Source organism: Zosterops lateralis, assembly GCF_965231275.1.
Source record: "Zosterops lateralis genome assembly, chromosome: 1".
In the NCBI taxonomy this organism is placed as follows: Eukaryota; Metazoa; Chordata; class Aves; order Passeriformes; family Zosteropidae; genus Zosterops; species Zosterops lateralis.
In genome coordinates this window covers 4,864,124-4,890,087 of record NC_139762.1, presented here as the reverse complement: position 1 = coordinate 4,890,087, position 25,964 = coordinate 4,864,124, and the positions used below count along the sequence as shown (strand labels likewise).

At 46.3% G+C, this 25,964-nt stretch overlaps 1 long non-coding RNA gene across 1 annotated transcript in view; it reads left to right on the top strand.

The window, feature by feature from the left end:
• LOC310907600 overlaps window positions 1–25,964 on the top strand; it is a 544,908-nt gene that overhangs the window by 256,600 nt on the left and 262,344 nt on the right. The gene's annotated exons all lie outside the window — the stretch shown is intronic.

Here is a 25,964-nt window from a genome sequence, read left to right as displayed (position 1 = left end):
GGTCAGGTTCCTTGGCTGAGGGAGTGAGCAGCAAAGAGCTGGCAGGGTTTTTTCATTCAGGGTTTTCTGGCAGTGAGGGCTGGGACCAGAGACTGCCCTGAGCAGGTGGGAGAAGAGCCAGGTACCCTTTCACTTCCCTGGGCACTGGAGAAATTCCAAGCCCTGTGCTGTTGGAGGACTTTGGTTTGGGGGAGCCTTAAACCCTCCTGGCCTGGGTCAGGTAGGAGAGGCCTCACACCTTGTCTTGCAGGCTCTCATCCCTCTGAGAAATCCCTGGGCTAGAAACCTTCCCTTTGGAGGGTTGGGAAGTGTTCTCCAAGTTTTTGCTTGGGTTTAAACACTCTTTTAAAGATGAGTTAGAAAACAGGAATCCTGGGATGGTTGGGGTGTGAAGGGATATTGAAAATCATGCAGTTCCAACCTTCTGCCATGGGCTGGGACACCTTCCATTATCCCACGCTGCTCCAAACCCTGTCCAGCCTGGCCTTGGACACTTCAGGGATCCAGGGGCAGCCACAGCTTCTCTGGGCACCCTGTGCCAGGGCCTCCCCACCCTCACAGGGAAGAATTTCTTCCTAACACATCATCTAAACCTGCACTCTCTGCTATTCCCTCTTGTCCTATCACTCGAGGCTCTTGTCCCCAGTCCCTCTCCAGCTCTCCTGGAGCCCCTTTAGGCACTGGAAGGGGCTCTTAGGTCTCCCCAGAGCCTTTTCTTCAGATGAACACCCCCAGCTCTTTCAGCTTTTCTCCATAGTAAAGAGGCTCCAGCCCTCAGAGTATCTTTGTGGTCTCCTCTGGACTCACTCCAGCTGCTCCTTCCCATGTTGGGACCCCCAGAGTTGGACACAGCCCTGCAGGTGGGGTCTCACAAGAGCAGAGTATAGGGCAAGAATCCCCCTCCTTGCCCTGCCTTTGATGCAGCCCAGGATACTTTTTTACCTCTGTACCTTTTTTACCTGCCTGCCCTACTTGTCAGACTCTGGTAACAGAATCTGAGGTCTGATCCCAACCTTTCTGCATCCCGAATCAGGATTTGGCTCTGTCAGCTGCAGGAGCACAGATGCTCTTTGGGGAGCATTAGCAGAGTTAGCCCCTGGCATCAGCAGGTCTGACACTCAGCAAGGAAAAGCTTTAAAAAAACAAGGATGCAGAAGAGGATGCTTGAAACCATCAATGGGATTCATGTGACTAGAAGATTTCTCTGTGCTGGCAGCTGATGCCTTCTTCAGCCTGGCAGGCAAACAGCAATTAGGGAAGTTTTAGCTAAATTTCTCCAATGCCAGTGCCGGGAGCTGCTCCCATCCCCTTGTGGATACCCCATAACTGGGTGCTGTGACTGACCAGCAGTCGGTGACACAGAAATCTCCAACCTCCTCCAAAAGTACCTGCAGAAAATAGCTCAGAAGAGACTGCCTGATGCCCCTCTGCCTAAAGTCACCGTGGGAGGCTCTGCCCTTGTCCTGCTGCTGCTCAGCACTGATGGGAGCTGAGCAGGGAGCACCGTTCAGCCAGCACAGCATCTGCTTCCCAGAAGAGGGGGCTGTCAGGCAGAAAATAGCGAGAGGAAAGATGGTGTTTAAGCACTGAAATTGGTTATTTTTAACTCTCCTGGGTGTATCGGTTGTGATGCAGCCCTGAACTTCCAGCACTGCCCGGCTCTAATGCTTTTTGTTGATTCAATGGCTGAAAAGGCTGTTGCAGCGTGGATTTTAATGCAGGTGGGACAACAAGCCTGTGAGAGGCTCAGAAATGTAACTCGTGGTAGTTCATCCTCAAGGGGCATGCACAGAACCCTGCCTGGAATGAATCATGGAATGGTTCACATTGGAAAGGAGATTAAAACCATCTTGTTCCCACCCCCAGCCCTGGGCAGGGACACTTCCCACTAGACCAGGGTGCTCCAAGCCCCTTCCAACCATCCCAAGAGTGGATGTTGTAGTGCAGCTGCAGAGAGTAAGTTGTTAGAAAGTTGATACAAAGTTATGTTATAAGTTAATGAGGATGGTGGGCTGTTGGTTGGGTGAGTTGCTGTGTAAATTCCCTTACTGTCGGGTATGCCGCTGCTGCTCCCGTCCCTCCCAGTGAATCACTTGAGGCCATGAGGATGACATCACCGAGTATTCAAATGTCAGATTCCCATAGGATTTAGGGGAGAGGGAATTCGCCTGGTGGAGATTCTTAAAAACAACGAGCCACGACCCCTGTACAGGTAAAAAGGCTGAAGTAACACTCCTAACCAGAAGGGTCTTTGGACGACATCAAGGCTCTAGTCAGGACTCCTCACCTTCACCATGGTGAAAAAAGAGTTTTATTTTTTTAAAATAAATTTTAAGAGATTTAATAAAAAATTAAGACAATTAGCAGATAAAAAAAGTAAAGTACGGTTGGTTGGGTGACTTGGCGTGCAGTCAGCTTCACATTTTGCTGTATTAGAGATATTCTTTAAATACTTCTTTTATTGTATTAGTTTGTGCATATTTATATTTTTTATATAAATTAGTTTTTATATTTTAGGAATTGTTTTGTATGGGTTTTTTTTTTTTTTTGGGTTTGCTTTTTTAGAGTATGTGTGTTTTGTGGTTTTGTTTTTTTATTACTTTTAGTTTGGGCTTTGGTCTATACTTTTTTTAGATGGTAGATGTTGCTGGTTGGTATATTTGTAGTAGAGTTTTTTAAATATGTTTATTGGATGTTATTTTGACCAAATAGACAGTTTAAGCCACCCTAACCAAAGTAAGTCTGGAGTGACATGGGGACCCTGAGCCTGACACTAGCAGACGTTTTCATGTGGACTCCCCTGAGGAAGGAAGACCCAGATCTGGTGGGTGACAGAGCTGACATCCTCCTCCTCCACACCGTATCAGGAGGGGCAGTGGTGTGTGCTGAAATCACTAAGGAGCTGCTCTCGTAGCATTCATAACACAACCTCTGTGATTAGCAGAGTCCGGAACACAGTTTGGCTCATTCTCAAGTGGGCTTTGCAAACAGGTGTCATGAAACCTCTGTTTTTGCTCTGCTGCTGGAATGGGATGCTGTGGAAAGGGGTCTGGAGTTAACAATGTGAACTTTGCCTTGCTGGTGTGTCGCAAAAATCTCCCTGATAAAAAATAAAAAGGTGATAGGCTTGACCTAGCAAAGTCGGCTCCAACAGATGCACTTTGGAAGATCAGCTGAAACCTTTTTGATTCCTATCTTTGCTGTGACCTGCAATTCACCCTCTGTGCCACACAGGCAGAGTTTAGTATTTATAAGCAGGGGCTGCTGAGCCCCAGTCTCAGTCCACATGGCTCTGCCACCCTCATTTCCATGTTCCCATCCGGGCTGATCATGTAACACCTCTGTAATCTGCAGCCATCTCCCTGCACGGGGACAGGAGAACATTGCCCATTCATCTCATAAAGCTCAGAAAAATGAAAAGTGCTGGCAAACCACACTGGTTTTATTCTAAGTTACTATAGGATCCTTTAGGTTGGGAAAAAGCACTGAAATGGTCAGGTCCAACTGTTAACCCAGCATTGCCAAGCCCACCACTGAACTTTTGGTGGAAAAATTGTTTCTAAGATCCAATCTAACCCTCATCTATCTCAGCTTGAGGCTGTTTCATTTTATCCTCTCTCTTGTTACCTGGGACAAGGTATTGACCCACCCCCACCTGGCTGTCCCCTCCTGTCAGGGAGTTGTGCAGAGCCACAAGGTCCCCCCTGAGCCTCCTTTTCTCCGGGCTGAGCCCCTTTCCCAGCTCCCTCAGCTGCTCCTGGTGCTTCAAATTCTTCCTCAGCTCCATTCCCTCCCCTGGACACACCCCAGCCCCTCAGTATCTCCCCTTGGATGACTTGGATCAGCTGTGGATTCACACAGTTTGGGATCACTCCCACTTTTAGGAAGTGTTTGAAGAGGAGGAGTAAAATAGAGAAGTTAATTTTCTCTTCTAATACAGGAAGTGGTGAATAATTAATACAATTAGTAGGTGACAACTTTGAAAGGAAAGAAGGAGGAAAGGTCTCAGTATGTGGGCTGTTCTTCCTCTGCTTTGCATTTTCTGGTGGCCATTGGCTGGTCTGGCCCTTGTCTGATCACTGCATATCCTTGTCCCCAGTCCCTCTCCAGCTCTCCTGGAGCCCCTTCAGGCCCTGCAAGGGGCTCTGAGCTCTGCCTGGAGCCTTCTCTTCTCCAGGTGAGCACCCCCAGCTCTCCCAGCCTGGCTCTAGAACACAGGGGCTCCTTGGAGCATCTTTATGGCCTCCTCTGGCCTAGATCCATGTCCTTCCTATGCTGGGGACCCCAAAGCAGGGCACAGCTCCACAGGTAGGGTCTCATAAGAGTGAAGAAAAGGGGGAGAATCACCTCCCATCTTCACTCAATACCCCTGAGCTTTATTTTCCTCTGAGCAGGAGCCCCTCAGTAATTTTCCAAATCCCACAGAGCCATCTGCAAAAAATACAACGATGAAGAGCAAAGCCCACAGCTGAATTTTCTGCTCTTGGGGGAAATCAGATATGAAATAATAAATATATATTATATCCTCCAAGCAAAACCCTGCTGGTCACTAATGCCCACAGATTAATTGTACTAATCCTGTGTGATGGAGGGGAGGTGGTTGGATACTTGGCACTGTTTTGGTCCATTGCTTATGAAACTCCATCTCTGTGTTTGAGAGAAAAGACTTTACATAACCCTAATCACTCAGATAAGAAAAGGACTAAACTGTCCCAAAACATTTTATCTTCTGCACAGATGCTGCCTATGAATTTTGACTTGATTAAATAAACACAGCAATGTAATATTTTTGTTCTGAATAACAAATGTCCTTTGTGGGGGAGAAGGAGCAGAGCTGCTCTCTCGACCAGCAAATGGACATGAGGATTGATGGAGGCTGGAGGATCCAGAAATTCACCTGCTCAGTGAAGAGTTGCTTGGAAAATGGTTAAGGAAGCAATCACAGAGTCATGGAAGGGTTTGGGTTGGAAGGGATCTGAAAACTCATCCAGTTCCAATCCCCTGCCATGTCCAGGGACACTTCTCATTTAGGTTGTCCCCAAACCCATCCAACCTGGCCTTGGAACATCCCACAGGGCCACCAAGTGAGATCTGGCTCAAAGATGTCCCCAAAGGAGTATCCCAGGTATCTCTGTTTGTGACAGATCTTTCCAGAGTGATTTACACCAACATGAGTGAGGACCCTGAGTGTGCTTTTCCAGGTGTTTATAGGGAGACTTGGGAAGCTAAGTTTCTTCTCAGTGATTCCTGTGAACCCTCAGCCTGACACAACCCCCCTCAGCTGAATCAAAATGAGGATGATGGTTTCTTGGTCCCAAGTGGATGCTTCTATCTTAAGCTCTCACTTCCCTCACCCTAATCCCATTCAGGATGACTTGAATCTGATAGCACTAATGTGCATCTTTCTCTAGTACAGCTTTTTATTGGAAAAATAGAGGAAAATTACCTTCAAATCAGAGCACATACAGAAAAAATCTAGGGGGAAAAGTGAGTTTCATAGCTGGAGGATCCTATGCAGAAAAAGCATGCTGGGATGTGATGCTAAAATAAAGGATAAATACAAAATGCAATTTATTTTGTTCTGTGAACAGCAAACAACACACAACACTGGATCATATATTATTTCAATCCTGCTAGTTACTCCATGTCCTGCCCAGCTACCTTCTGCCTACCAGTTAATGAAAATAAAGTCATAAAAAAATACAACGGAGAAATTCTGTGGGTTATACCAGCCTTTCCACCCTCCTGCCTGCAGCAGCAGCCTCCCTCAGAGAGCCTGCAGGCAGAGCTCCATCAGCACAGCCAACACTGCCAGAGGGGAGGTTTTGCACCAGAGGCATCTGCAGTGCTGACCCCGTGCACCAATTGTGTCTAATAACTAAAAACTCCTGGCTGTTCTTCCCAAATATATTGGATTCTGTAGGCTAAAATCACCATGGACCAATGGGGATGTCTCACTCCAAGCCTGGCTCCCCTCTGCTGCTTTTGGAGACACACCAGAAGGAGTCCTGGAGTCTGATCCCAGAGCCATAATTTAAATGGAGCAGAAAAATCACTTTCCCCATCTCTTCGGTTTTGAATAAGGAGTGGCCAACTCTGGTGTTTACATCAGGAGTTCAGGGGAGATAGAGAATCACAGAATCACAAAATACCCTGAGTTGGAAGGGACCCACAAAGATCATTGAGTCCAACTCCTACCCCTGCACAAGACACCCCCAAAAATCTCACCCAGTGGATCCACAACCACTGAGGTAGGGAAAAACACATCAATTCCAAACTTTCCTAATTTTCTCACTTGACACTGGGGAGACTTTCAGGTGAGAGACTTTGTTATGAGAATTTATCTCCATCCACCCCACAGCTGTCAAACTTCTCTAGAAAGCCCCAACCCCATCCCATAAACATGAAGCTGCTCCTCTCTTCCAAAATTGTATCCAGCTAGGCCGTGCTCTCTCTCTAATTGCCCTCCAGGGTCTCATTTGGAAGATGCTGAGGCAGAGCCTTTTTCTCCTTGTATCCCTGCTCCAGGAACACAGTCTGGTACTCATCACTCCCAGTCCCCTGGCTGGAGAATCCATCACCTCATCAGGGTGAGGAGTTTTGCCATGATTTTGTCTGTGGCCGCCTCTCCACCATCCCGGCTCCAGTTTGTTTGTGTGCAGAGGGATTATTAGCAAGACATAACGTGGGCAAAAGAAATCAGTGAGAAAAGGGACAGTGGGTAATTTATTCCTCGCTGTCATTTTGTTCCTGAAAGAAAATCCCCGAGCCAGGGGCGAGGAGGGGGGGACTGGGGGGTGAGAGCTGAGCCAACCTCGCTGTGTCTGCAGCTTGCAGAAATAGGGCAGAGCTGTGCAAAGATTACTGGAGCAAGAACATCTTGCACAAAACAAAAGAGGCTACAAAGCTTTCAGGAAGCAGCAGGCCTCCACCACGGCCTGTTTCCCAGTGAATGGATTAATTCCCTGCTTTTCAAGTGATAGTTCCGTGTATGTTCATGTTATCACGGTCTCTTATCACTCTGCCTGTTTAGAGCTGATGAATTTACAACCAGCGAAACAAAATGTAGGGCAAAAAAAGCCAGTTAAAAGGACAGAAATGCTGAAGGGGATCTTAAAAATCAAACAGATCTACTGGGAGAGAAAAAGTGAGGGGAATGCAGCATATCAAGTCTGGCAAAAAAATGTTTGGTGTCCTGGTGTTTTAGGGAAGTGCAGTGCCCATGCTACAGCAGGTTGGAAATGGCTTCTTTTTTTTTTTTTTTTTTTTTTTTTTTTTTTTTTTTTTTTTTTTTTTTTTTTTTTTCCACAGTAGTTGTCTTTTTTAATTGCTATTTGTAGGCAGCTCAACTGAGCTGCTTTGCATTTTAAATTCCCAGCAGGTACCTCCGTGTTGTCCATGTGGATGCTCTCACTCTGTTCATGGGGCTGAGCCCCTTAGAGCTGGGCAAGGAAAGAATCACAGAATTCATGGAATACCCCAGGTTGGAGGGACCCACAAGAACCATCGAGTCCAGCTCCTGGCCCTGCACAGGACAGCCCCAGGAATCACCCCATGAGCCCTCCTGCTCTCCTCTTCCATCACCTTTTTGTCCGTGGAGCTCAAAACTCTTTGCAAAAAGAAAATGCAGTGAGGGGACCTGATACAGTCTTACATGTGGCCAGAGTGCAATGAGCCCCCTGAAGATGTATCGAGTCTGAGGATTGACCTGCAGCCTCCCAGAGTGGTTTAATAACAGCCAAACAACTTCTCTGGACGTGCTTTGTAAAAGAAAAGATTTTAATAATGACAAAAATAACAAACAGTATCAAACAAAAGAAATATAAGTCAAACACAGTGTAGAGAGGACTCGTGCACTGGCTAAGACAGTCCAAAAAAAAAATCACTTGAGTACCTCTGTGCTCCTTCTTAAGCATGCAATGATCAAGGAGGGGCAATTTGTCTTGCTGCTGACAGAAACAGGTACAGGTTTTGAGAGATATTTCCAAAGCCCAACCAGTGCCCCTGTGCTGGCATTGGGTCTGTTGCAATGAGGGAAGAACAGAGAGTTCTGATGCTTCTTTTTTAAAAGTCAGGGGTAAAACTGAAACCCCTTTTCCTTGTTTGGAATAATTTGTTTGGATGTGGAAATGCACTGCTACAGGACTTGAAAGAGGATGTTTGGTGTGACAGTGACAGAGCCCAGGTCAGCATCCACTGCCTGGCAGGGTGAGGTAGAGTCCAGGAGAATTGTTCCTTCCTTGTGTCTGGGAGTCTCCCTGCAAACCCCCAGCTCCCAGGGAAGCCTGTTCCTGGCAGCTCTGAACCAGCCTGCCTGGATCAGGCTGTGGCTACACCCAGCAGTGCTGATGTCTTCAGAAAGCCACAATAAATCCGTGCTCTGCCAGCCTGGGGCAGCTCCTGGAGCATTGGGTGGCTGCTGGACATGTACTGGTTCAGGGTGAAGGGAACCCTAAGCCACCTCACTGAAAAAAACCAATAAATATATATATATTCCTGTGCACAGCACAATTTTCTCAACTCTCATGGTGAAACTTTTATCCTGAGCCAGAGCTGAGCCAGGGATGGGTCCCATGGCAGAGCTGGATGATGACACTCCAAATGGAGTTCACCTGTGTGAATGCAGGGCAACGGAGTTCATCTGTCTGGATATAAGGATGCTGTGTGCCCCCAGGGCTGGAGAAATGTCCTTGGCCTGGCTGAACTACACAGTCACAGCCACTCAGCCTGGCTATTTATCAGTAGCACCTTCCTCTGGCAGTACAGGTCAAAATGTTGAGGATGCACTCTCAGAATGAGGAATTTTTAAAAGAAATTATTATTAATTCATTCATTACTAATTAAAAAAAAATAGTACTGTAAAAAAGGAGTTCAGTCTGTGTTGGGCACTGCATATTTTGCAGTTTGTGTTTTGTGATTTCACACATGTGTCACTTAGAAGTCAAAGCAATTTCTCCTGATGTCATTATTCAGATTAAATGAGTCCACAACTACTTCAAAGGATGGGATGGGGGAACAGAAGGATGAGTGTGTGCCTCTGACATACCCTGCTTGTGGGATTTTGTTGAGATCCAACGTTTCCCTTAGTTTTCCATTTCCAAAATTAGGCCGAAAAAAAAATACCTGTCTTTTAGAGGAATTTAGTATCCTCAGGGGAAAGAAATTCTGTTATATTTGAAATTTGAAATTTGGGAAACACATCTCCTGTTTTCCTTTCTTTCACTCTGGATCATGCCCTCTCACAGTGGATGTTTTCACATTCTCTTTTCATTTTGATTGGTTCTGTTGGTTTTTGGTTAAGGATGTGTGGTGACACATTGAAATTGTTTGTTGAAGGACAAGGCAGAAGAAAGGAGGCCTCAGGCAAAGGAGAAGGGAGCTCTCCTGACATCTGTGACCTTGTGCTGCTGCCCAAAGTACATTTCCTGGGGATGAAATCATAGAATCATGGACTGGTTTATGTTAGAAAGGGACCTTAAAGCTGACTGAGGCCACAGATTTTCCTATGGCCTCACTCAGAAGATCTGCAGGGGCTGACAAGGCAGAAGCTTTGGTGCTCTGATGGAGATCTCTCACCTTGGCTTTGTTCCAGCACAAGAAATCCCTCTGGAGGGAGGGGCTGTGCTCTGGATCAGGAGATGGAGGAGCTGGTTCCAAGCACACCTTGAGCTCCACCTGGCCCCACGTGGCTGTTTCCCCTTGGCTCTGGATGAGATGAGAAGCAGCCAAGGTGGTGGTGGTGGGCAAATACTCCTTCCCCACGGAGGCTGAGAGTCAAATCTGAGCAGGTAAAGTTCATTTGGAAGTGTGAGATACTCAGTGCCCTGATGCTCACCCAGTTTTCATCCCTCCCCTCACTCCCCATCCCTGGGGACATCAGATTCTCCACAGCCTGGGATTCTCCAAGCAGTTCTCATGGGAACTATCCTGTTCTCAAAGGACAAGTAAACATCCCAAGGCACTTCTCTTGGAGCAGATGTTTGCTCCGGAGCCAAGGACCTTCTCGTTCCCACCACAGCAGGACACGGCAAGCACCAGTTGTGTCCCATTGAGCACAAGAGGGGCTCTCCTGACCAAACACTGCCCACCACAGCCTGTCCCCAGCTCCAGCTCCATCCAGACAGGTCATGCTGAATGCTGGGGACACAACTGATGCTGAAATCATACACAAAGATTATCAATGAGGTGATCCTTGGCCAAATTCCTCCTGAATTCCATGGAAAAACTGTGCCTACCTTGTCTCAGGACAAGCCTAACTACAGTGCAAAAACAGATTTCTTTTTAAAAGCCATCAGAGCTTGGATCTGTCTTCATTTACATGACTTTTACCCAGGTTTAACTCCATTGGTTTCAGTTTTACCTGTTCAATTCACTGTAAAATGTGGCTTTGTGGGCATCCTTTTCCTTGGTGACAGACTGCTCAGGGAATCCTTACAAAGCTGGGTTTCTGTTACACCTATGCAGTGCAAAATGGGGCAAAGCTTTGGATTTTAAACATTTTGTTATTATCTGGGAGCCCTTTTAATGGATTTAGCAAGAAAAGGATGAAGGCTGTTTTGCTACTGGGAGGATTTGGCTTTGTTCAATCCTGGTGTCTCTGCCCATGACAGGGAGGTGGAACTGGATGATTTTTAAGGTGCCTTCTAACCCAAACCATTCTGTGACTCTGTGATAATCCCCAGTTAAACCCATTTTGTTGCCACTGGTGCACATCCGGCTCTGGCACTGCTCACCTGTTGCAGTGTGGAGAGAACAGAGTGTGCTTCTCTCAGTGATATTTATGATAAAACCCCCTCGAAAACCAGAAAAGACGCTCAGTTTTTCTTCTTTTCTTTAAATACTTATTTATTGAGGAGATATTACAAACTGTCAGCCTTGATTTTCTCCAGAAGGTGGGACTGGACACAGTCAAGGGTGGAAGACCCAGTGATGTCCATGAGAGCTGCTGGCATTGACTCACTGCCCTGTCTGTGCAGGGACAAAATAATAGAGCTGGAAATCCTCTGCTGGCAGTTCCTGTTCCTGGCAAAAGTCTCTGCAGCCTGGCTAATGGAAAGGAAATAAATGCCATCCATCATTTTGTCCCCACTGACAGGCTCTGCTGCACCCCTGCCCCTCAGCAACTCCAACAGAGGCTGTTTTGCTTTGTCCAGTTTATCTCAGCCACATTATTCCCAAGGAAGTTTCCCAGTCCTGCAGAGAGGTTTCTACACATCACAGGGCTCAGAATCATTTTTCTGACAAGAGTCATCCTTAGATTTCCCTGGAACATCCTAAACTTGTTGGTTTTCACCCATGTATTTGCCTTTTCTATCCCAAAGTGAATTTCCACCAGAGCAGAGGGATTTGAGGGGAAGCTTTGCATGAACAATTTTATCCACAATTTACAAGTGAGTGGCCTGAGGCTCTTTTTGAGGCTGTCAGAGCTTGTTTTGCTGTTTAAAATCATGCCCTGGGCCTGCCCTGACCATATCAAAGCCTGAGGGAGTCCAAACACCACAATTATTCTGCTTTTAGGGTTTGGCAGCTGCATTCAGTGTCGTGCTTGAGCCACCATGACAAAGTCAGACACAGCACAGGGGTGTGCAAGCAACAACATGAGGAACCCAAATGTGTGATTTTGCTTGGCCAGAAAGAAACAGAAAGAAATACTGGGGAATTGTGGATTCTGTCCACATCTCCTCTTCACCAGGGACTTTAAAGACACAAAGATCCACCTGACCAGGGAACACTCAAACAAACCAACAGCAGTGAGTGATAACAGCTGCTAAATTGTCTGTGTTTTTGAGTAGCTGCACATTCCCCTTTACACCGGGGAGAGGAAGGGAACACATCCCTACAGGGAAATAATTCCCAGTTCTCTAGTCCATAAAGTCTGAAGAGTTTTTCCACCTATCCCTGCTGCTTGGTTTGAATTCCCTAAATCCATAAATTTGAACGCCCAGTAGACTCCATATCCCATCAAGAGCATCACAGTGACAGGTAGGTCAGCAGGTGCAGAGCCAGCTCAAGTTACTCAAGCTGCTGAAGTCACTGATGCCTCTGAGACTCGTGGTGGCAAAGCCACCTGCTCATCAGGGATGTGAAACTTCCCTTCTTTTCCCATGCTACCTTCCCATGAATCCTGCCTGGTGCCAGTCAGCAGCTCCATCAGCCAGCCCCACCTGGGTGTGTGGCACCATGGAGGGGGAGAGTTGGGACAGGACAAGGAGAGGGGCTCACCTGGAGCAACTGGAGGGGTGGAGACTGTTTGTGTGGCTTCTTTGCTTCCAGAAGGTTCTGGAGGAAGGGGCCAGGATTATGCCGTCCCAGTTGTGTCAGTGTCCATTTGTCCACTGGGGCACAATTTACTTTATTCCAAAGTGGACACCTCCAGTAGGGCAGAGGACTTGCACCCTCAGAGCTCCTGTTTCTCTCCACTGGCATCTGCATTTTCCCAGCCCAGCTCAGCCTCTCCTCCAAACAGACCAGATCTGCCTGATGTCCCCTCAGACTCATGCAAAGCCCCAAAATCCAAGGAAAGAGAGATCAAACATTCTGATCCCAAGGCTTTGTTCCTGTGGTGAAATGCAGACTCCAAGCATTTTATGTTCATGCACAAAGTGTTTCACAGACAAAGCTCTGACAGTTTGACAGAGTTAGGCTGTGTCCAAAAACACCTCTTGGTAAACTCAGTTTGGAAGTGGTGATGCCTCAGCCTGAAGAGTCTCCACTATCCCAGGGAAATCCACTTTGGAAGTGAAGCTGTGCCATCGGCTGCCTCTGCAATGCACCACTAGATGCCAGTGAAAGCCCTGCCTGGTTCTCCCACTTAGAAAAACCTCACCCTTGGGACAATTTGATTGTTATATTGTGGGGATTTTTTGTTTGTTTGTTTGTTTGTTTTATTTTGTTTTTGAAGGTGATGCTTCACTTTTGGTCTAATAAAGCCTTTTGTATTCAGGCAGCAGGTATAAATAAATGTGTGAATGTGTTCTGCTCACATCCTCTCTCTATTTCTCTCTCCATTCCTCTGTTTCCCAAATATATATTATAACAAACTTGCCTTTGTTTGCTCTTATTTATACAAGAATTATTTCCCAGTGTCTTCCCAGACCAGGATCTCAGCCCCAAGCTCCTTTCCTCATAAAACACCCTAATCCTCCAAGACTTTCACCTGCCAAATCCCCTCTCCACTGCATCATGGTTTGATGTCCTGATGTGAACAGTCATTCCAGGAAGCACAGATGTGCTGGCATGGCATGTCCAAGCCCTGTCCTCCTTTGGGACATTCATTCCTCATATCAGATCAGCAAAAGGCAAGAAATAGGTCCAGCTTACCCATCAGTGGGAGTAATAACCTGGAAGAACAGATCTGTACAGAATTGGGAAGGGATCAAGGAGTAGAAGCAAGTTGTTGCAGTGGTGCCTATAAGCAGCTTGCAGGTGTTTGGTGTTTGGTGGGAAGGTGAAATGAATGAAACTAGGAAAGAAATCCTACATGGGGAACGGGTAAAATAATAAATCTCACAGCCCTGTGCACGTGCAAATTCTGTGCTGCACTTCCCTGGTGTAGAGATCAGCACAGGACTGAAATGATCTCACATTCTGCCTTACAGGGCCTGGAGTTCTGCACTTTGCAGAAAATTATCTGTCCCATTTTACCCCCTGACATTTCCACAGCTCTAAACCTTTGAGCAGCCACCAGGCTTTGCACACACCTTTCTTTTTTCACCTGGTTGTGCAAGCTCTGAGTGGCTTGGGCTGTCCCATGGGCACTCAGAGTGAGCACAAGGATTGGCAGTTGCCCAGGAGGGATGTGAGAGTGTGTCCTTCCACCCTCTGATGGCAGAGCTTCCCCCAGCTCAGGAACACCTTTGGGCAGGTTGGGTGTTGGTGCATCCTTCTCCTCCAGCACCTGTGCACCTCTCTGGAGGTGCCTGGAGCTGGTTGCCATTGGAGACAAGACATTGGAATTGATGGAGAAAAGGTCTGATCCAGGCTGGAGATTTCTGTGTAGCTTTTTCAGACAACCCCTAACCCATGTTTGACCATCCAGCTGCATCTGACAAGGCTACAAAGGGGAAGTGAGAACTAAATTTAAGCCAAGCTGTCACATGCACCAGTGCCTGATTAATTATACAGCAGAATAAAAATGAAATTTGGCAAAATGGAGGAGGATGGGTAAACGAAATCTTCGCTCTGCTTTGGAAGGAAATATTGCCGCGGGTTTTATTAAAGATGCCACAGTTAATCACATCAGGAGGCTTCAGGGCAAGAGGTGGGATGTTTTGCTGGGCACACACAATGCAGGGGGGATGGACAATTGGGTGTGGGGAGATAAGGCAGCAGGGAGCCCAGTTATTTGTTCAGGTGGGCCTGTGGTTGTTCCTGAGATTTGCAAACATGAGAGGTGCCAGCTGAGGATGAGGGAGCCCCTCGCTGCCTTGTTACACTGTGGATCGTTTTTGTTAATTTAGGAAACAGCTCTCACAGCAAGGCAAATGTGATGCAAGAGAATGAAGTGTTCAAAATTACAACTAATTTTCTATGCTATTCCAACCCCCTGCTTTTCTTTAATTGCTTTTGGGCATCTGATTAGCAAGGAAAGCTTTTTTTTTGTTTGGCCTGCATCTCTAACAGCTTCGTTGTGCAGCCCAAGCCCACAGTTTCCCCTCCTGCCACAAGGGAAACAACTGCAGTGTCTGTGGCTGCTTCCATATCCATCAGATTGCTCTGATAAGAGCTCAAAATGAAAAACTGGTGTAAGCACAAATGGCCCCAGTGCTGATTTCAAGCCTGGACAGGTCACAGTGACTTATCTACCTCCTACAATCAATGGGCTTCTTGAACCTGAAGTTGGTTTTGTTTTCTTGGGGAGAGCTCCTGGTCACTCCATCCGTCACGGGGGAGAAGGAAGGATTATGGCTGTGATGTCTCCAAAATCAGAACCCCCTCCTTGCCCCACTCACTCTGCCCCACGTGCTGGCACCACTGTGGGACTGATCAAACATCTCCAAGAGTTTGAAGAGGTGAGCAGGGAACTGGGATGCTGCAAGAACATGGATACTTCACCCTGCCCCAGTCACCCTTCATCCCCTGGGGTCCTGCTCTTTTTGCTGTGGTCACAACTTTCTATCCCAAAACTGCTGATAAAACCCTGATAAAATCTTGCACGTGGCCAGAATAGAATAAGCCACGTGAAGATTTATCAGATCTCTGAGGGTGTCTTGCACTTCTCAGAATGGCTTAATAGTAAGCCATTAATAACTTCTTTGGACATGCTTTGTGAAATAAAAGGTTTTAATAATGACAAAAATAATTAACATCATCAAACAAAGAAACATAAGTCGAACACAGTGTAGAGAACACTCTTACACTGGTGTGGCAACCCCAAAAAAGCAATTGAGCACTGCTGTGCAGTCCCTTTAGTATTTGATGGTCCAGGTGGGCTATTTGGCACCTTGACCAATGAAATTGGCACCAGGCTTTGAGGTGCACTCCTAAATCCCAATCAGTGCTCCTGTGCTGGGACTGTGCCAATTACAACGAGAAGGTTATGGAAAGTCCCAGTTTAACTACCTTACATGTTCTAAGGTAAGCTGAAGCTCTTTCCCTTTTATAGAAACCTCTGCTCAGGTGTGAAGATGCATTCCAACACTACCCCATTATAAGACACCATGAAAACCTGCAGCTCTATGTGGGGATTCACCAGAGTGAGACAGACTTAATTAGCATATCTAGTCTGGTGACTAGGATGCCATGGCGAGGACAAACAGAACTTTGAGCTCATGAGAAGATGGGATTAGAAACCTGCTTAAAGAAGAAGATTCTATCAACCCCCTACGATGAAGATGTTGAAAAATGTATGAGTTGTTTGTATGATCTTTTAACCTAATTATTGTAGCAGAAATTATTAACCTTACTGAAATGGTATATAAGTTCTTGGAAAACCTGAGTAAAATCAGATTCTGATCATGGTCAGTCTTCCCGTCTCTCCATCAATCGCCGATAGCTCTAAATGTCTAAATGACATGCACGAGGCTGAACAGCCCTGCTGTGAGCACAGCAGCCTTCCCAGGGTCTTTCCAACACAGCAGCTGCTGTCCAGAGCTCTTCCTCTCCTGGTCTCATCCTTTCTCCACAGCAAACTCCACAGGTCCTCCTTGCCATAAACCACCTGCAACAAAGTTGTGGCTGCTCAAAGAGTCCTGCCTGTCATCTGCTGCCTTTCAGCCCCCACATCCCACTGAAAGGCAACCAAACGTGTATCCCTAGGACTGGCAGGTGTTTTCCAAGTCCAGGGAACTAAAGTGGAGTCTGGGCATGAGCCTGTCCTGTGCTGCTGCCTCAGTTTCCCTTGCTCTCAAAAGTCCCTGCAGCACAGCCAGGCTCCCTGGTAGGGAGAGAAGCTTACATTCAGTGGAGGAATTTCAAGGGTGTGAATCATCTGCTCTAATTGAGACTTCTGCCTTAGCCTGGGGTGGATCACACCTCTGCCCCCCTGAGCTGGTTTCTGCAGGCTGGGCTCTGGCTCAGGCAGGGATGTGCAGATCTTGCCGTGCAAATCCTGATGTCAGGACCAAACTACAATGTGCTGCTGCCTCCCCTCTTCTCCTGCCCTTTCCCAACCCCTCTCCTCTCTGGGATGTGTCAGTGGGGACTAAAGGCAAGGGACAGGTGTGAATTTGCTCTCCAGGAGGGCAGGGAGGTGTTGTGCCCCCTCTGATGTGCTCTGGTGCACACAGCCCTGGGAGCTGTGAGCAGCTGTGGGAGAGCTGCTGAGAAATGTGTGATCAAATCCCCAGGGCTGCCCTGAGTGACAGCTCTGGGAGAGAGCTGAGTCTCTGTGTGCATCCCACACACACACCCCTCATCTCCCTCTCCACACTCTCTGACAGGAAATGTGGTTTATCCTAAGATAAGAACACTTTGGCTTTAAACTGAAAAACCAGCAGGTTTAGATTGGATATGAAGATGAAATTCTTCCCTGTGAGGATGGTGGGACCCTGGCACAGGGTGCCCAGAGAAGCTGTGGCTGCTCCTGGATCCCTGGATACATTCCAGGCCAGGTTGCACAGGGCTTGGAGCAGCCTGGGATGGTGGAAGGTGTCCCTACCCATGGCAGGGGGTGGGATGAGGTGATTTTTAAGGTTCTAACCCCTTCCATGATTCTATGAACACCAAGTGTGTGTTGCAGAAGGAGCTGTTTCGATGCTCCTTTAAATGATGCATTCCAGGGGTGGGGGAGCTGAGGTGTTTGTGATTGACTTTGTTGAAAAAGAGGATAAAATGCTGCTGGACTCTCGGCCAACTGGGCAAACTGGTGTGTCCAGACTGCATCTGTGTGGATCCCACCCTGGCATCCCTGCAGGGTATGTCCAGCTCCAAGGCAAGGAACACTCACTTCTGGACAGGTGATAAAAGGCACTAAAATCTGATCAAATAGAGATAAAATCCTAAAGTAGCTCCATAGGTGCCTTGCTGATTTGTAAGTGTGTGTTCTGCAAGATCGGAGAGTGTAAACCTGTGTGTTTCTGGCCAAACCTGCTTATCTTATAACCCTTTAGACACAGATTTTTGACCAAATCTGAGACTAAGAGGCTTAGACTTCTCTAAGAAGTTCAGACAGTAAGGGAGCGTCACAAAAGCTTGTAACTCAAAGAGAGGGACCATAGCACAACGTTAATCCATAATAATCTATTTTAAATAAAATAATCTATAATCTATAATCTAAACTATGAAGATGATAGGGTAGTTCTTTAGATATTGCACCGGCAATACTTAGGTGCTGTATTAGCAATAAATCCAATCATAATCACCCAGATATGAAAATCATTGTGTCCCATTCTCATGCCTGACCAAGGGCCCTCACTTGGCTGCTCTGCTGATCTTCCTCCTGCTTTGCCTTCCAGTGCAGAGAATATTTCCTTCCTCCTTGCTTTACTTCTTAGGTACATCCTCCATGCAGTAAAAATATACCTTGGGAGAGAAGCACCACTCAGTTCTTTGGACCAAGGAAAAGAGTAACCCTGAACTGAAATGCTCAGCTTGTGCTAAAAGGACAAGTTTTCTCTAGTGCAGGGCAGTTATTGTTTCTTTTTTCAGCTCCCTGATCCCCTCTATCACCCTCCTCAAGACTCATTCACTGTCCTCCGCTTGAGAAAGGATAATCAGGATTTCTATGTATAAAGTCTACAAGACTGAATAAGGATAATAAATTTGCTTTTACAGGGCAGAAACACATTTTCAGAGTGGTTTTATCTATCTGCAGAGGATCAACAAGCTGGTGGAGAAAATAAAACAAGCAAAGCCTTTCATCATCTTTCATGACTTCCTCAAAGGCCTTGAGTGTAATTCACAGATGCATTTATTTAAATTACATGGAAAGCCATCTTTGTCCTTCAAAGCCCAGCTGATCTTGTGTTTAGGGTGAGTTTTAGCCAAAACAGCCAGAAAATCCTTTGGATTCCTGCCAAAAAACCTTAAAAATCAAACTTACAGGTAAAGAAATAGGGTGGAAATCCTTTCAGGAGAGTGTGGAAGCCAAATGGTTTGGGAAAAAAAAGTCTATGAGCCCTTCAGCTCCAGGATATTTAAGGTCAATAACTCTTGTGCTCCTGGTGATTCACCCACCACCCTGAGACACCCAGAGCATCACTGGTCCTTGTGCATCCCCAAAGCTTCACATTGCTCCTGGTTCTGTGAGAAAGCCAGCAGGGAAGGCTCTTACAGCTGTTCATAAATATTTAACATCTTGCCCAGGTGAGCAGCCCTGGTGAAAGTGCCCATGTCCCCAGAGCTCAGGAGTTGGCAGTGTGAGCTCGCAGCAGCCACAGGAATTTGCTGAGTGCCTGCTCAGGAGAGAAGAAATTTTTGACATTTAAAGTCTTGTTGTTTTGTTATCTTAAACTGCCTTTGGAGGTGGAGAAAATAAATGGTATACTGGTTCTTGTGTTTTAAACAATACTTCAAAGGAGAGGAGGCTTTAAAGGAGAGAAAAGAGGGTTGGGAATGAAAAAGCCCAATTTTTTGTTTTCCATTCAGCCAGGGTGGGCTGTGATGTTCTGTCAGCTCTGGAGCTCTGCATGGCATAAGAAACACCTTCACTCATCTCTTGTGCTCTCCCATTTTCTTTGGAGCAAAGACAAATCCTTTACTTGAAGCAAAACCTCGAGCAAGCACTGGCCTGCAAAATTAACAAACTCCTGACACTCAGCACCAATCTTCTGCAAGAGCAGAGCAGATGTGAGAACAGCCCAAGCAGCTTTGTTGTTTGAAGGGGTGATTTCATTTGCTGTGCCATTCAAAACTCTTGGAATCAGCTGGTTTGAAACCATCAGAGTGGAGTTAGAGACTCGTTTATCATCCAGTAAACAAGAGAAATAAAAGGGGGGTTTGTGCTGATCTGCAGTGTGAGGCCTCACATTAAACTCACCTGCAATCCTGGGGTCAGTTTTGGGATCCTTACAATCAGAAACACATTGAGGGGCTGGAGAGTGTCCTAAAAAGGGAATGGAGCTGGGGAAGGGTCTGGAGCACCAGGAGCAGCTGAGGGAGATGGGAAAGGGGCTGAGCCTGGAGAAAAGGAGGCTCAGGGGGAACAGGAAGGTGAAGCCAGGTGAGGGTCAGTCTCTTCTCCCAGGTAACAAGAGGTAGGACAAGAGAGAATGTCCTTAAGCCATGCACAGGGAGGTTTGGGTCAGATATTTTAATAAAATTTCTAAACGTGTAGTCAGGCATTGGAACTGACTGCCTACGGAAATGGTGGAGTCACTGTCCCTGGAAGTGTTGAAAAAACATGTGTATGTGGCACCTGGGGACAGGGCTTAGTGGTGGACCTGGCAGTGCTGGGTGAATGGCTGGACTCCATGATCTCAGAGGTCTTTTCCAACCTCAGTGATTCCAAGATTTTATTACAAAGGCACAGCCGGTATCAGCATTACACTCAGAAAATCAGGATATGACACAAAATTAAGGGCAAGTTCCAGGGGTATTTCTTCCCCTTCATTGAAGAAAAGCCTCATGGAGCACCCAAGGACATCACTGGCACCAGGGTCTGTCTGGCTTCCCTGGGAATCTGGTATTGCTGCTCTGTGTCTTGGGTTGGAATGCAAGATGTATTCAATTTCCTATCTGTTGAAACCAGTTGTACAGGTGTTTTTCTTTATCTCATAACTCCAGGGGGGAGAGGATGGATGTCTTCTGTTAATGGCCAGCTGTTCAAACCAGCTGGAGCAGTGTTCTTTATCTCTTCCACCACCCACCCTCCCTCCAGGGGATATCTGCTGTCCATGGGCCATCCAGGCTCACTGCAGGGCTGATACAATTCCATCATCCCATGGGGAGATGCTCCACCCAGGGGGAGGAGCCAACCATTCCTACCTGGATAAAACCTGAGATTCAGAACACCAGCACAGCCTGTTTGCACTGGATTCCCAGAGGAAAACTGGACCTATATCACCACCACTGGACCTTCAGAGGAAAACTCCACCCTTGAATAGGATCATCTCTGCTCCAACAGAGCTGTCACTGTCCACATCTGTCACTGCAGGAGGACTTGACTGGACTGCTCCCAATAACCTGAGCAACAGGGTGTCAGGTTGTGTTCTGACTCAGAGAAAGAAATGAGGAAAAGTGTTGTGTTGTTTTTTGTTTGTTTGGTTTTTGTTTTTTTTTTTTGACTACTACATTTTTAATATTCCTAGTAAAGAACTGTTATTCCTATTCCCATATCTTTGCGCGAGAGCCCCGTAATTTCAAAATTATAATAATTCAGAGGGAGGGGGTTTACATTCTCCATTCCAAGGAAAGTTCTGGCTTTTCCCTGCCAGACACCTGTCTTTCCAAACCAAGACATCTGGGTTGAAACAGAAATTCAGAACAATACTTGTTTCCCTACCTCTTCTCTCATTTCTTTCTTAGGCTATATATAGATTTACTTTGGTGTGTGCCCTGGGCTGTCCATGGTGATATCAAATTGTTCTCTAGGAAAACTGAATGAAGCACAGCAGACAGATTATTCCTGGATTTAAAGGGATTTCACACAGAATCACAGACTGGCTGATGCTGGAAGGGACCTCTGGAGGTCACTTGGCCCAACCTCCTGTCAAGCAGGGCCACCTAGAGCTGGTTGCCCAAGACTATGTCTAGATGGCTTTTTCATACCTCCAATTTCTGCAATTTTTAGTAAAAAACCCCAAAAAAACCAAAAAACCAAACCAACCAACCAAACAAAAAAACCCCACCAAACAAACAAACAAACAAAAAAAGCTTTTACACTCTGTATTTGTTTTGGTTTAGGGTAAATTTGAGAGAAAACCTTTGAGTAGGGTATTTTTGGGAAAGCAAATTTGAACGAAACTTAAATTCAGACAAACACAATCCAGAAGGCAGAATGCAGAGGAAAAAGTGCAGTTTCTGCCAACAAACTGCCCTCTTCTTCCTCCTCCCCCTTTGCTCCTAGAACTAATCTTTAATGTACAGGACATAATATCCAACATAAACAAAACAAACAATTGAGGATACAGGCATCATAAAACCACCCTAAAACACACTCTAAGAGCTTTCCCAGCTTAAAAAAAATCCATCATATTGTGGACTCCAGAAAGAGCCACTGCAACCCTCTGATACAAACGTTAATTGTGTGACAATGAGGCATTTAAACCTAACCCGAGCACTCATCTCCTGCTCTGCGGGCTGAGTTGGTGGTTTGTGCTGCAGAGCTGGGAACAGGAGGACTCTCCACGCAAGCACAAAGCCTTTGCTGGGAGCCAAGTGCCCCATTGGGCTCCTCCTGTACTCTGGGCAGCTCAGTCCCCTCTCCACTCGCGGTTGTATAAACACAGCCATGTCCCTGGGTAGCAAAGTGCTGGGAGCAAACCAGGGGATGGCTCGTGTTGGAAGGAGCAGATGGTGCTTATTAATGGGATAAGCACCATAAAAACCTTTGAAGTGCCAGGGCTTTGTTGTTGTGCTGTTGGAGCCAATGGAACTTTAATATGGGCTCCTGCTGGAGTGGAACCAGGCTCTCTCTGTACTGAGAGTCTGCTCTTCCAGTCCTCCAAATGTGCTTAGGTCAGAGCTTTTGTGCTCTGGTGCTTTGTGGGGTGTTTCAGGTTAGCACCAGTGTCTGCCCTGCTCTGTGCTGAGTCCTGGGCCAGGGCATGGAGCACCCTCCTGGCAGGAATCTGCTCAGCCTCCAGACCCAGCAGGGCTGGTGTTTCTCTTCCTACCTGGCCCTGGGAGTGTTCCAGGCCAGGCTGGATGGGATCTGGAATAACCTGGTCTAGTTCCAGGTGTCCCTGCCCATGGCAGAGGATTGGAAGGAGATGATCTTTAAGGCCCCTTCCAACCCAAACCATTCTATGATTTTGTGATTCTGAACCTGCTTGTGGTTGTGCCATCCTTGGCAGCTGTGTCTGATCTGCTGGCACAGGACAGTGGGATCCTGCTGTCACACCAACCAGAGCTGCTGTCACACCAACCAGAGCTGCTGCACTCAGAGCAGCCCTCAGGCACCCCAGCCATGCCTGGGAAAACATCCCAATGCAGTTTTCCTCTCCTCAGCCATTCCTGGGCAGTTCCAAAGCTGTGGCACTTCAAACCCCTTCAGCCCTCAGTCAGCTTTGGATGCTCCTTGAAGCCCTTTCAGGGACGCTCCTGCTGCTCCCTGGCAGGGGATTGGGAAGTGAAGATCAGTGTCATGATGATCTCCAGTTTCACCAGTGGGGAAAACATGGCCCAGAGCAATTTTACCTCATGTTCTAAAGCACTAACACACTGCTGGGAATAAACCCAAGTTTCCATCCACTTTCCTAGATGGTGAATAAGGGAGGACAGGACATCTAGGCTACAGTGCTTTAATTCACTCTTGGAATGATTTAAACAAGTTTTTTTATTGTTGTTAGTGACCAGCGCTTTCTGAAAAGCTAAACAGAAATCAGTGACTCATCCTGGCTGGGAGCATCCCTCTCTTTTGTGTTATTTTGGCACAATTCTGCTTAGAAAGCAGTGCCACTGCATTTCTTTTGCCTGCATGAAGAAAGCTTTATCCAAACGAGCCAAACTTCAAATCTTTCTTCTATGAAATTAAGTGGTCCCATTATCCAGGGATGTCTAACACCTGCTTGGAAACCTCCAGAGATGAAGAAGCTCCAGCCTTCTCAGTCAATAAATCCTAGTGTTCATTCCAGAAGGAAGCAGAATTTATGTCACAGCCTTTCTAATGCTGGGTAATGAGCTCCTGGGAGGGCTGCTGGATTGTGTCTATTTAGTAGAGCACTAAATTTTTCAGGGTGCTTTTGCAAAGTGGAAACGTGGTGTGTGTGAAACAAATGGGGCTGTTTGTCCAACAGCAATCCACAGAGGTGGCACAACACCAGCCATGTGCTTGGAGATGATTCCCAAGTTTCAGCTCCATATTTCTCCTGCTTGCTGCCTTGTCTTCTTCTCTCAGCTCTGCTGCATCTTGCTGTGAAACAGATCCCAAAACTCTCCCAGCTCTGCTGCATCTTGCTATGGAGCAGATCCCAAACCCTCACAGCTCTGCTGCATCTTGCTGTGAAACAGATCCCCAAAACCTTCCCAGCTCTGCTGCATCTTGCTGTGGAGCAGATCCCCAAAACCTTCCCAGCTCTGCTGCATCTTGATGTGGAGTAGATCCTCAAAATCCCATCCATGCTGAGCAGCACCTTGGGATACATCGCATCTGAGCTAACTTCAGACAGATTTGAGGCAGTTTTGCTCATTTCAGCCCCTCTGTTGTCAATAAATGATGGGATTTAACCCACCCCAAGGAAAAGAGATGAAGTTGCCCTCTAGAGAATCCTATTTCTCTGCTCTGACTGTAGAGGGACTCTGGACATCTGCCTTAGATTGGACAGCCAGACCGCCAAAAGGAAGGGAGATAAATCCTCTCCTCGGTCTGCAGAGAGTCTCCTTGATATCTGTGAGGTTGGTTTAGAAAGACAATGTGGATTTGGCTCAGTGGATTAAACATAAACATTTCACAATTTCTGAGATGTTCTGCCCCAGCATCTTCCAGCTTTTTCCCCAGGGGAGCACAAGTCTCTAAAGGCTCTTTCTCATGTCTCTCTTCCCTCTGTGGGTATTGAGGCCATCCAAAGGCAGTAAACACCTACATTTCAGCATCTAATTTGAATATTAGAGCAGGTGAACTTGCACTTGACAAAACCAGGCCAATTCTGTGTGATCCAAATGTCCTCACAGATGGGTATTTTCACTCAGGAGGCCACTCTGCTCACCAAGGGAGCTGCAGAAAACAGGATTTTCCTCACCCAAGGGAGGACATTTGTGCTGGAAAGTTGTTTCTTCCAATAACTTGCAGGCTTTGACCTCTTTTTTTGAGGAAAAGCATCAGTCAGAAATAAAGATACTTGTCAGGATTTAGAATTCTCAGGATATTTTTATCAGTAGATGGAGAATTTTTTTTTTTCTCCAAAGCAAAGATAACAGGACCTGTGAAATCAGTCAGATTGGAGCTCATGTCAGCTGCTCCTTAGAGGTGCTGGTTGAACATGCCAAAGTTGAAACACTTGAGTAAAAACTCTTTCTAAAATAATGAAACCTGTTAAAAAGGATTTAAGAAAAAAAAAAAGTTTGCTCTGAATTTATCTTTTAAAAAAAAATCTTTTGAAACTTGAGATTCCCCGTAATAATGGGATTTCAAGCAGTGCAGCAGTGAGTGAAACAGAATAACTGAGGTTTTCAGGAATATCAGAAGTGCTTAGTCACACTGCACAGAGGAATTGAGCGTCCAGAGAGTGAGATAAATCAAGGCTCCAGTAAAATAAAGCCAATATTAAGGAAACAACTATCCATCCTCACAAAGCAGGCAGCTGAGTTAATCTGTGTAGAGTACTTTGCTATAAAAGAGAAAAAATATCTTTCACATCATGATTTATCTGGGCTGTTTTGGCTCATGTCTGAGCTGTGCCCTCCCCACACTGACCAGGTCTCTGCTGTTTTCAGGAGGTCTGAAGGAGTTAACTCAGACGGAGGCAAATTTTGACTGAATTTCACAGGTATTTACTGTCCAGGTTCTTTATTTTTGAGTGAATATTCCTCCCTCCAGCTGCCCCAGCCTTTCTGCATTGGTCATTTTGCACAGAAATGTCTCTGCTCCTGTGTTTGCGGGTCCCAATCAACCATATTTTCATCTTTCTTGTTTTCCTCCGGATTTTTATTTGATCCACAGTGATTACAGGAATGTGGAAGGAGAATATTCCCAACTCTACTTCTGCCTTGTCTTGGAATTCCTTCATTCATGAACTAACAAAGCACAAGTGGTGTCCCATGGTAATGGATGTGTGTGTAAGCTGACAGGGAGGAAAATGATGGTAATTTGTAGGTTGGGAATGCAGGGAGGAGAGTGCTTTGCTTGTCTTTCCAGAGAGGAGCTGTTCTTGTTATCTGCACTTGGTGATGACCAAGAAATATGAAGCTTTTCCCTGTGGTTTTTTTTTTTTTTTTTTTTTTTTTTTTTTTTTTTTTTTTTTTTTTTTTTTTTCTGGGGGATGTGTAATCAACAAGGGGACTTTTGTAGCAAAGGGCTGTGGAAAATTCATCTTCACGGCTCTAAAAAAGTTAAGAAACTCCCAAATATGTAATATCTCAGCTCTTCTGGGTTATTTCATTCCATCTGGCCTCCTTCACATACCTAAGGTTCTCCCAGAAAGATCCCTACCCAGTTTCCTCCTTCTCATTTCAAGCAGCATATGCCAGGCAGTTTGTGGAGGAAAAGGCTGCCTGTGAACCTTGGTGGGTTCATGATCCAGAGAGGTGATGATGGCAGCTGACACGCTCAACACAACAGAACCCATGAGGAACAATCCCCTCAGAGGCTCCCCCACAAATCCCCAAAGAAATTTCTCAGCTCTGGTGACAACATTTCTGCTGAGAGGGGAAGATTTTTAGGGAAAATATAGAATCACAGAATTGTTAGAGCTGGAAAAGTCCTGCAA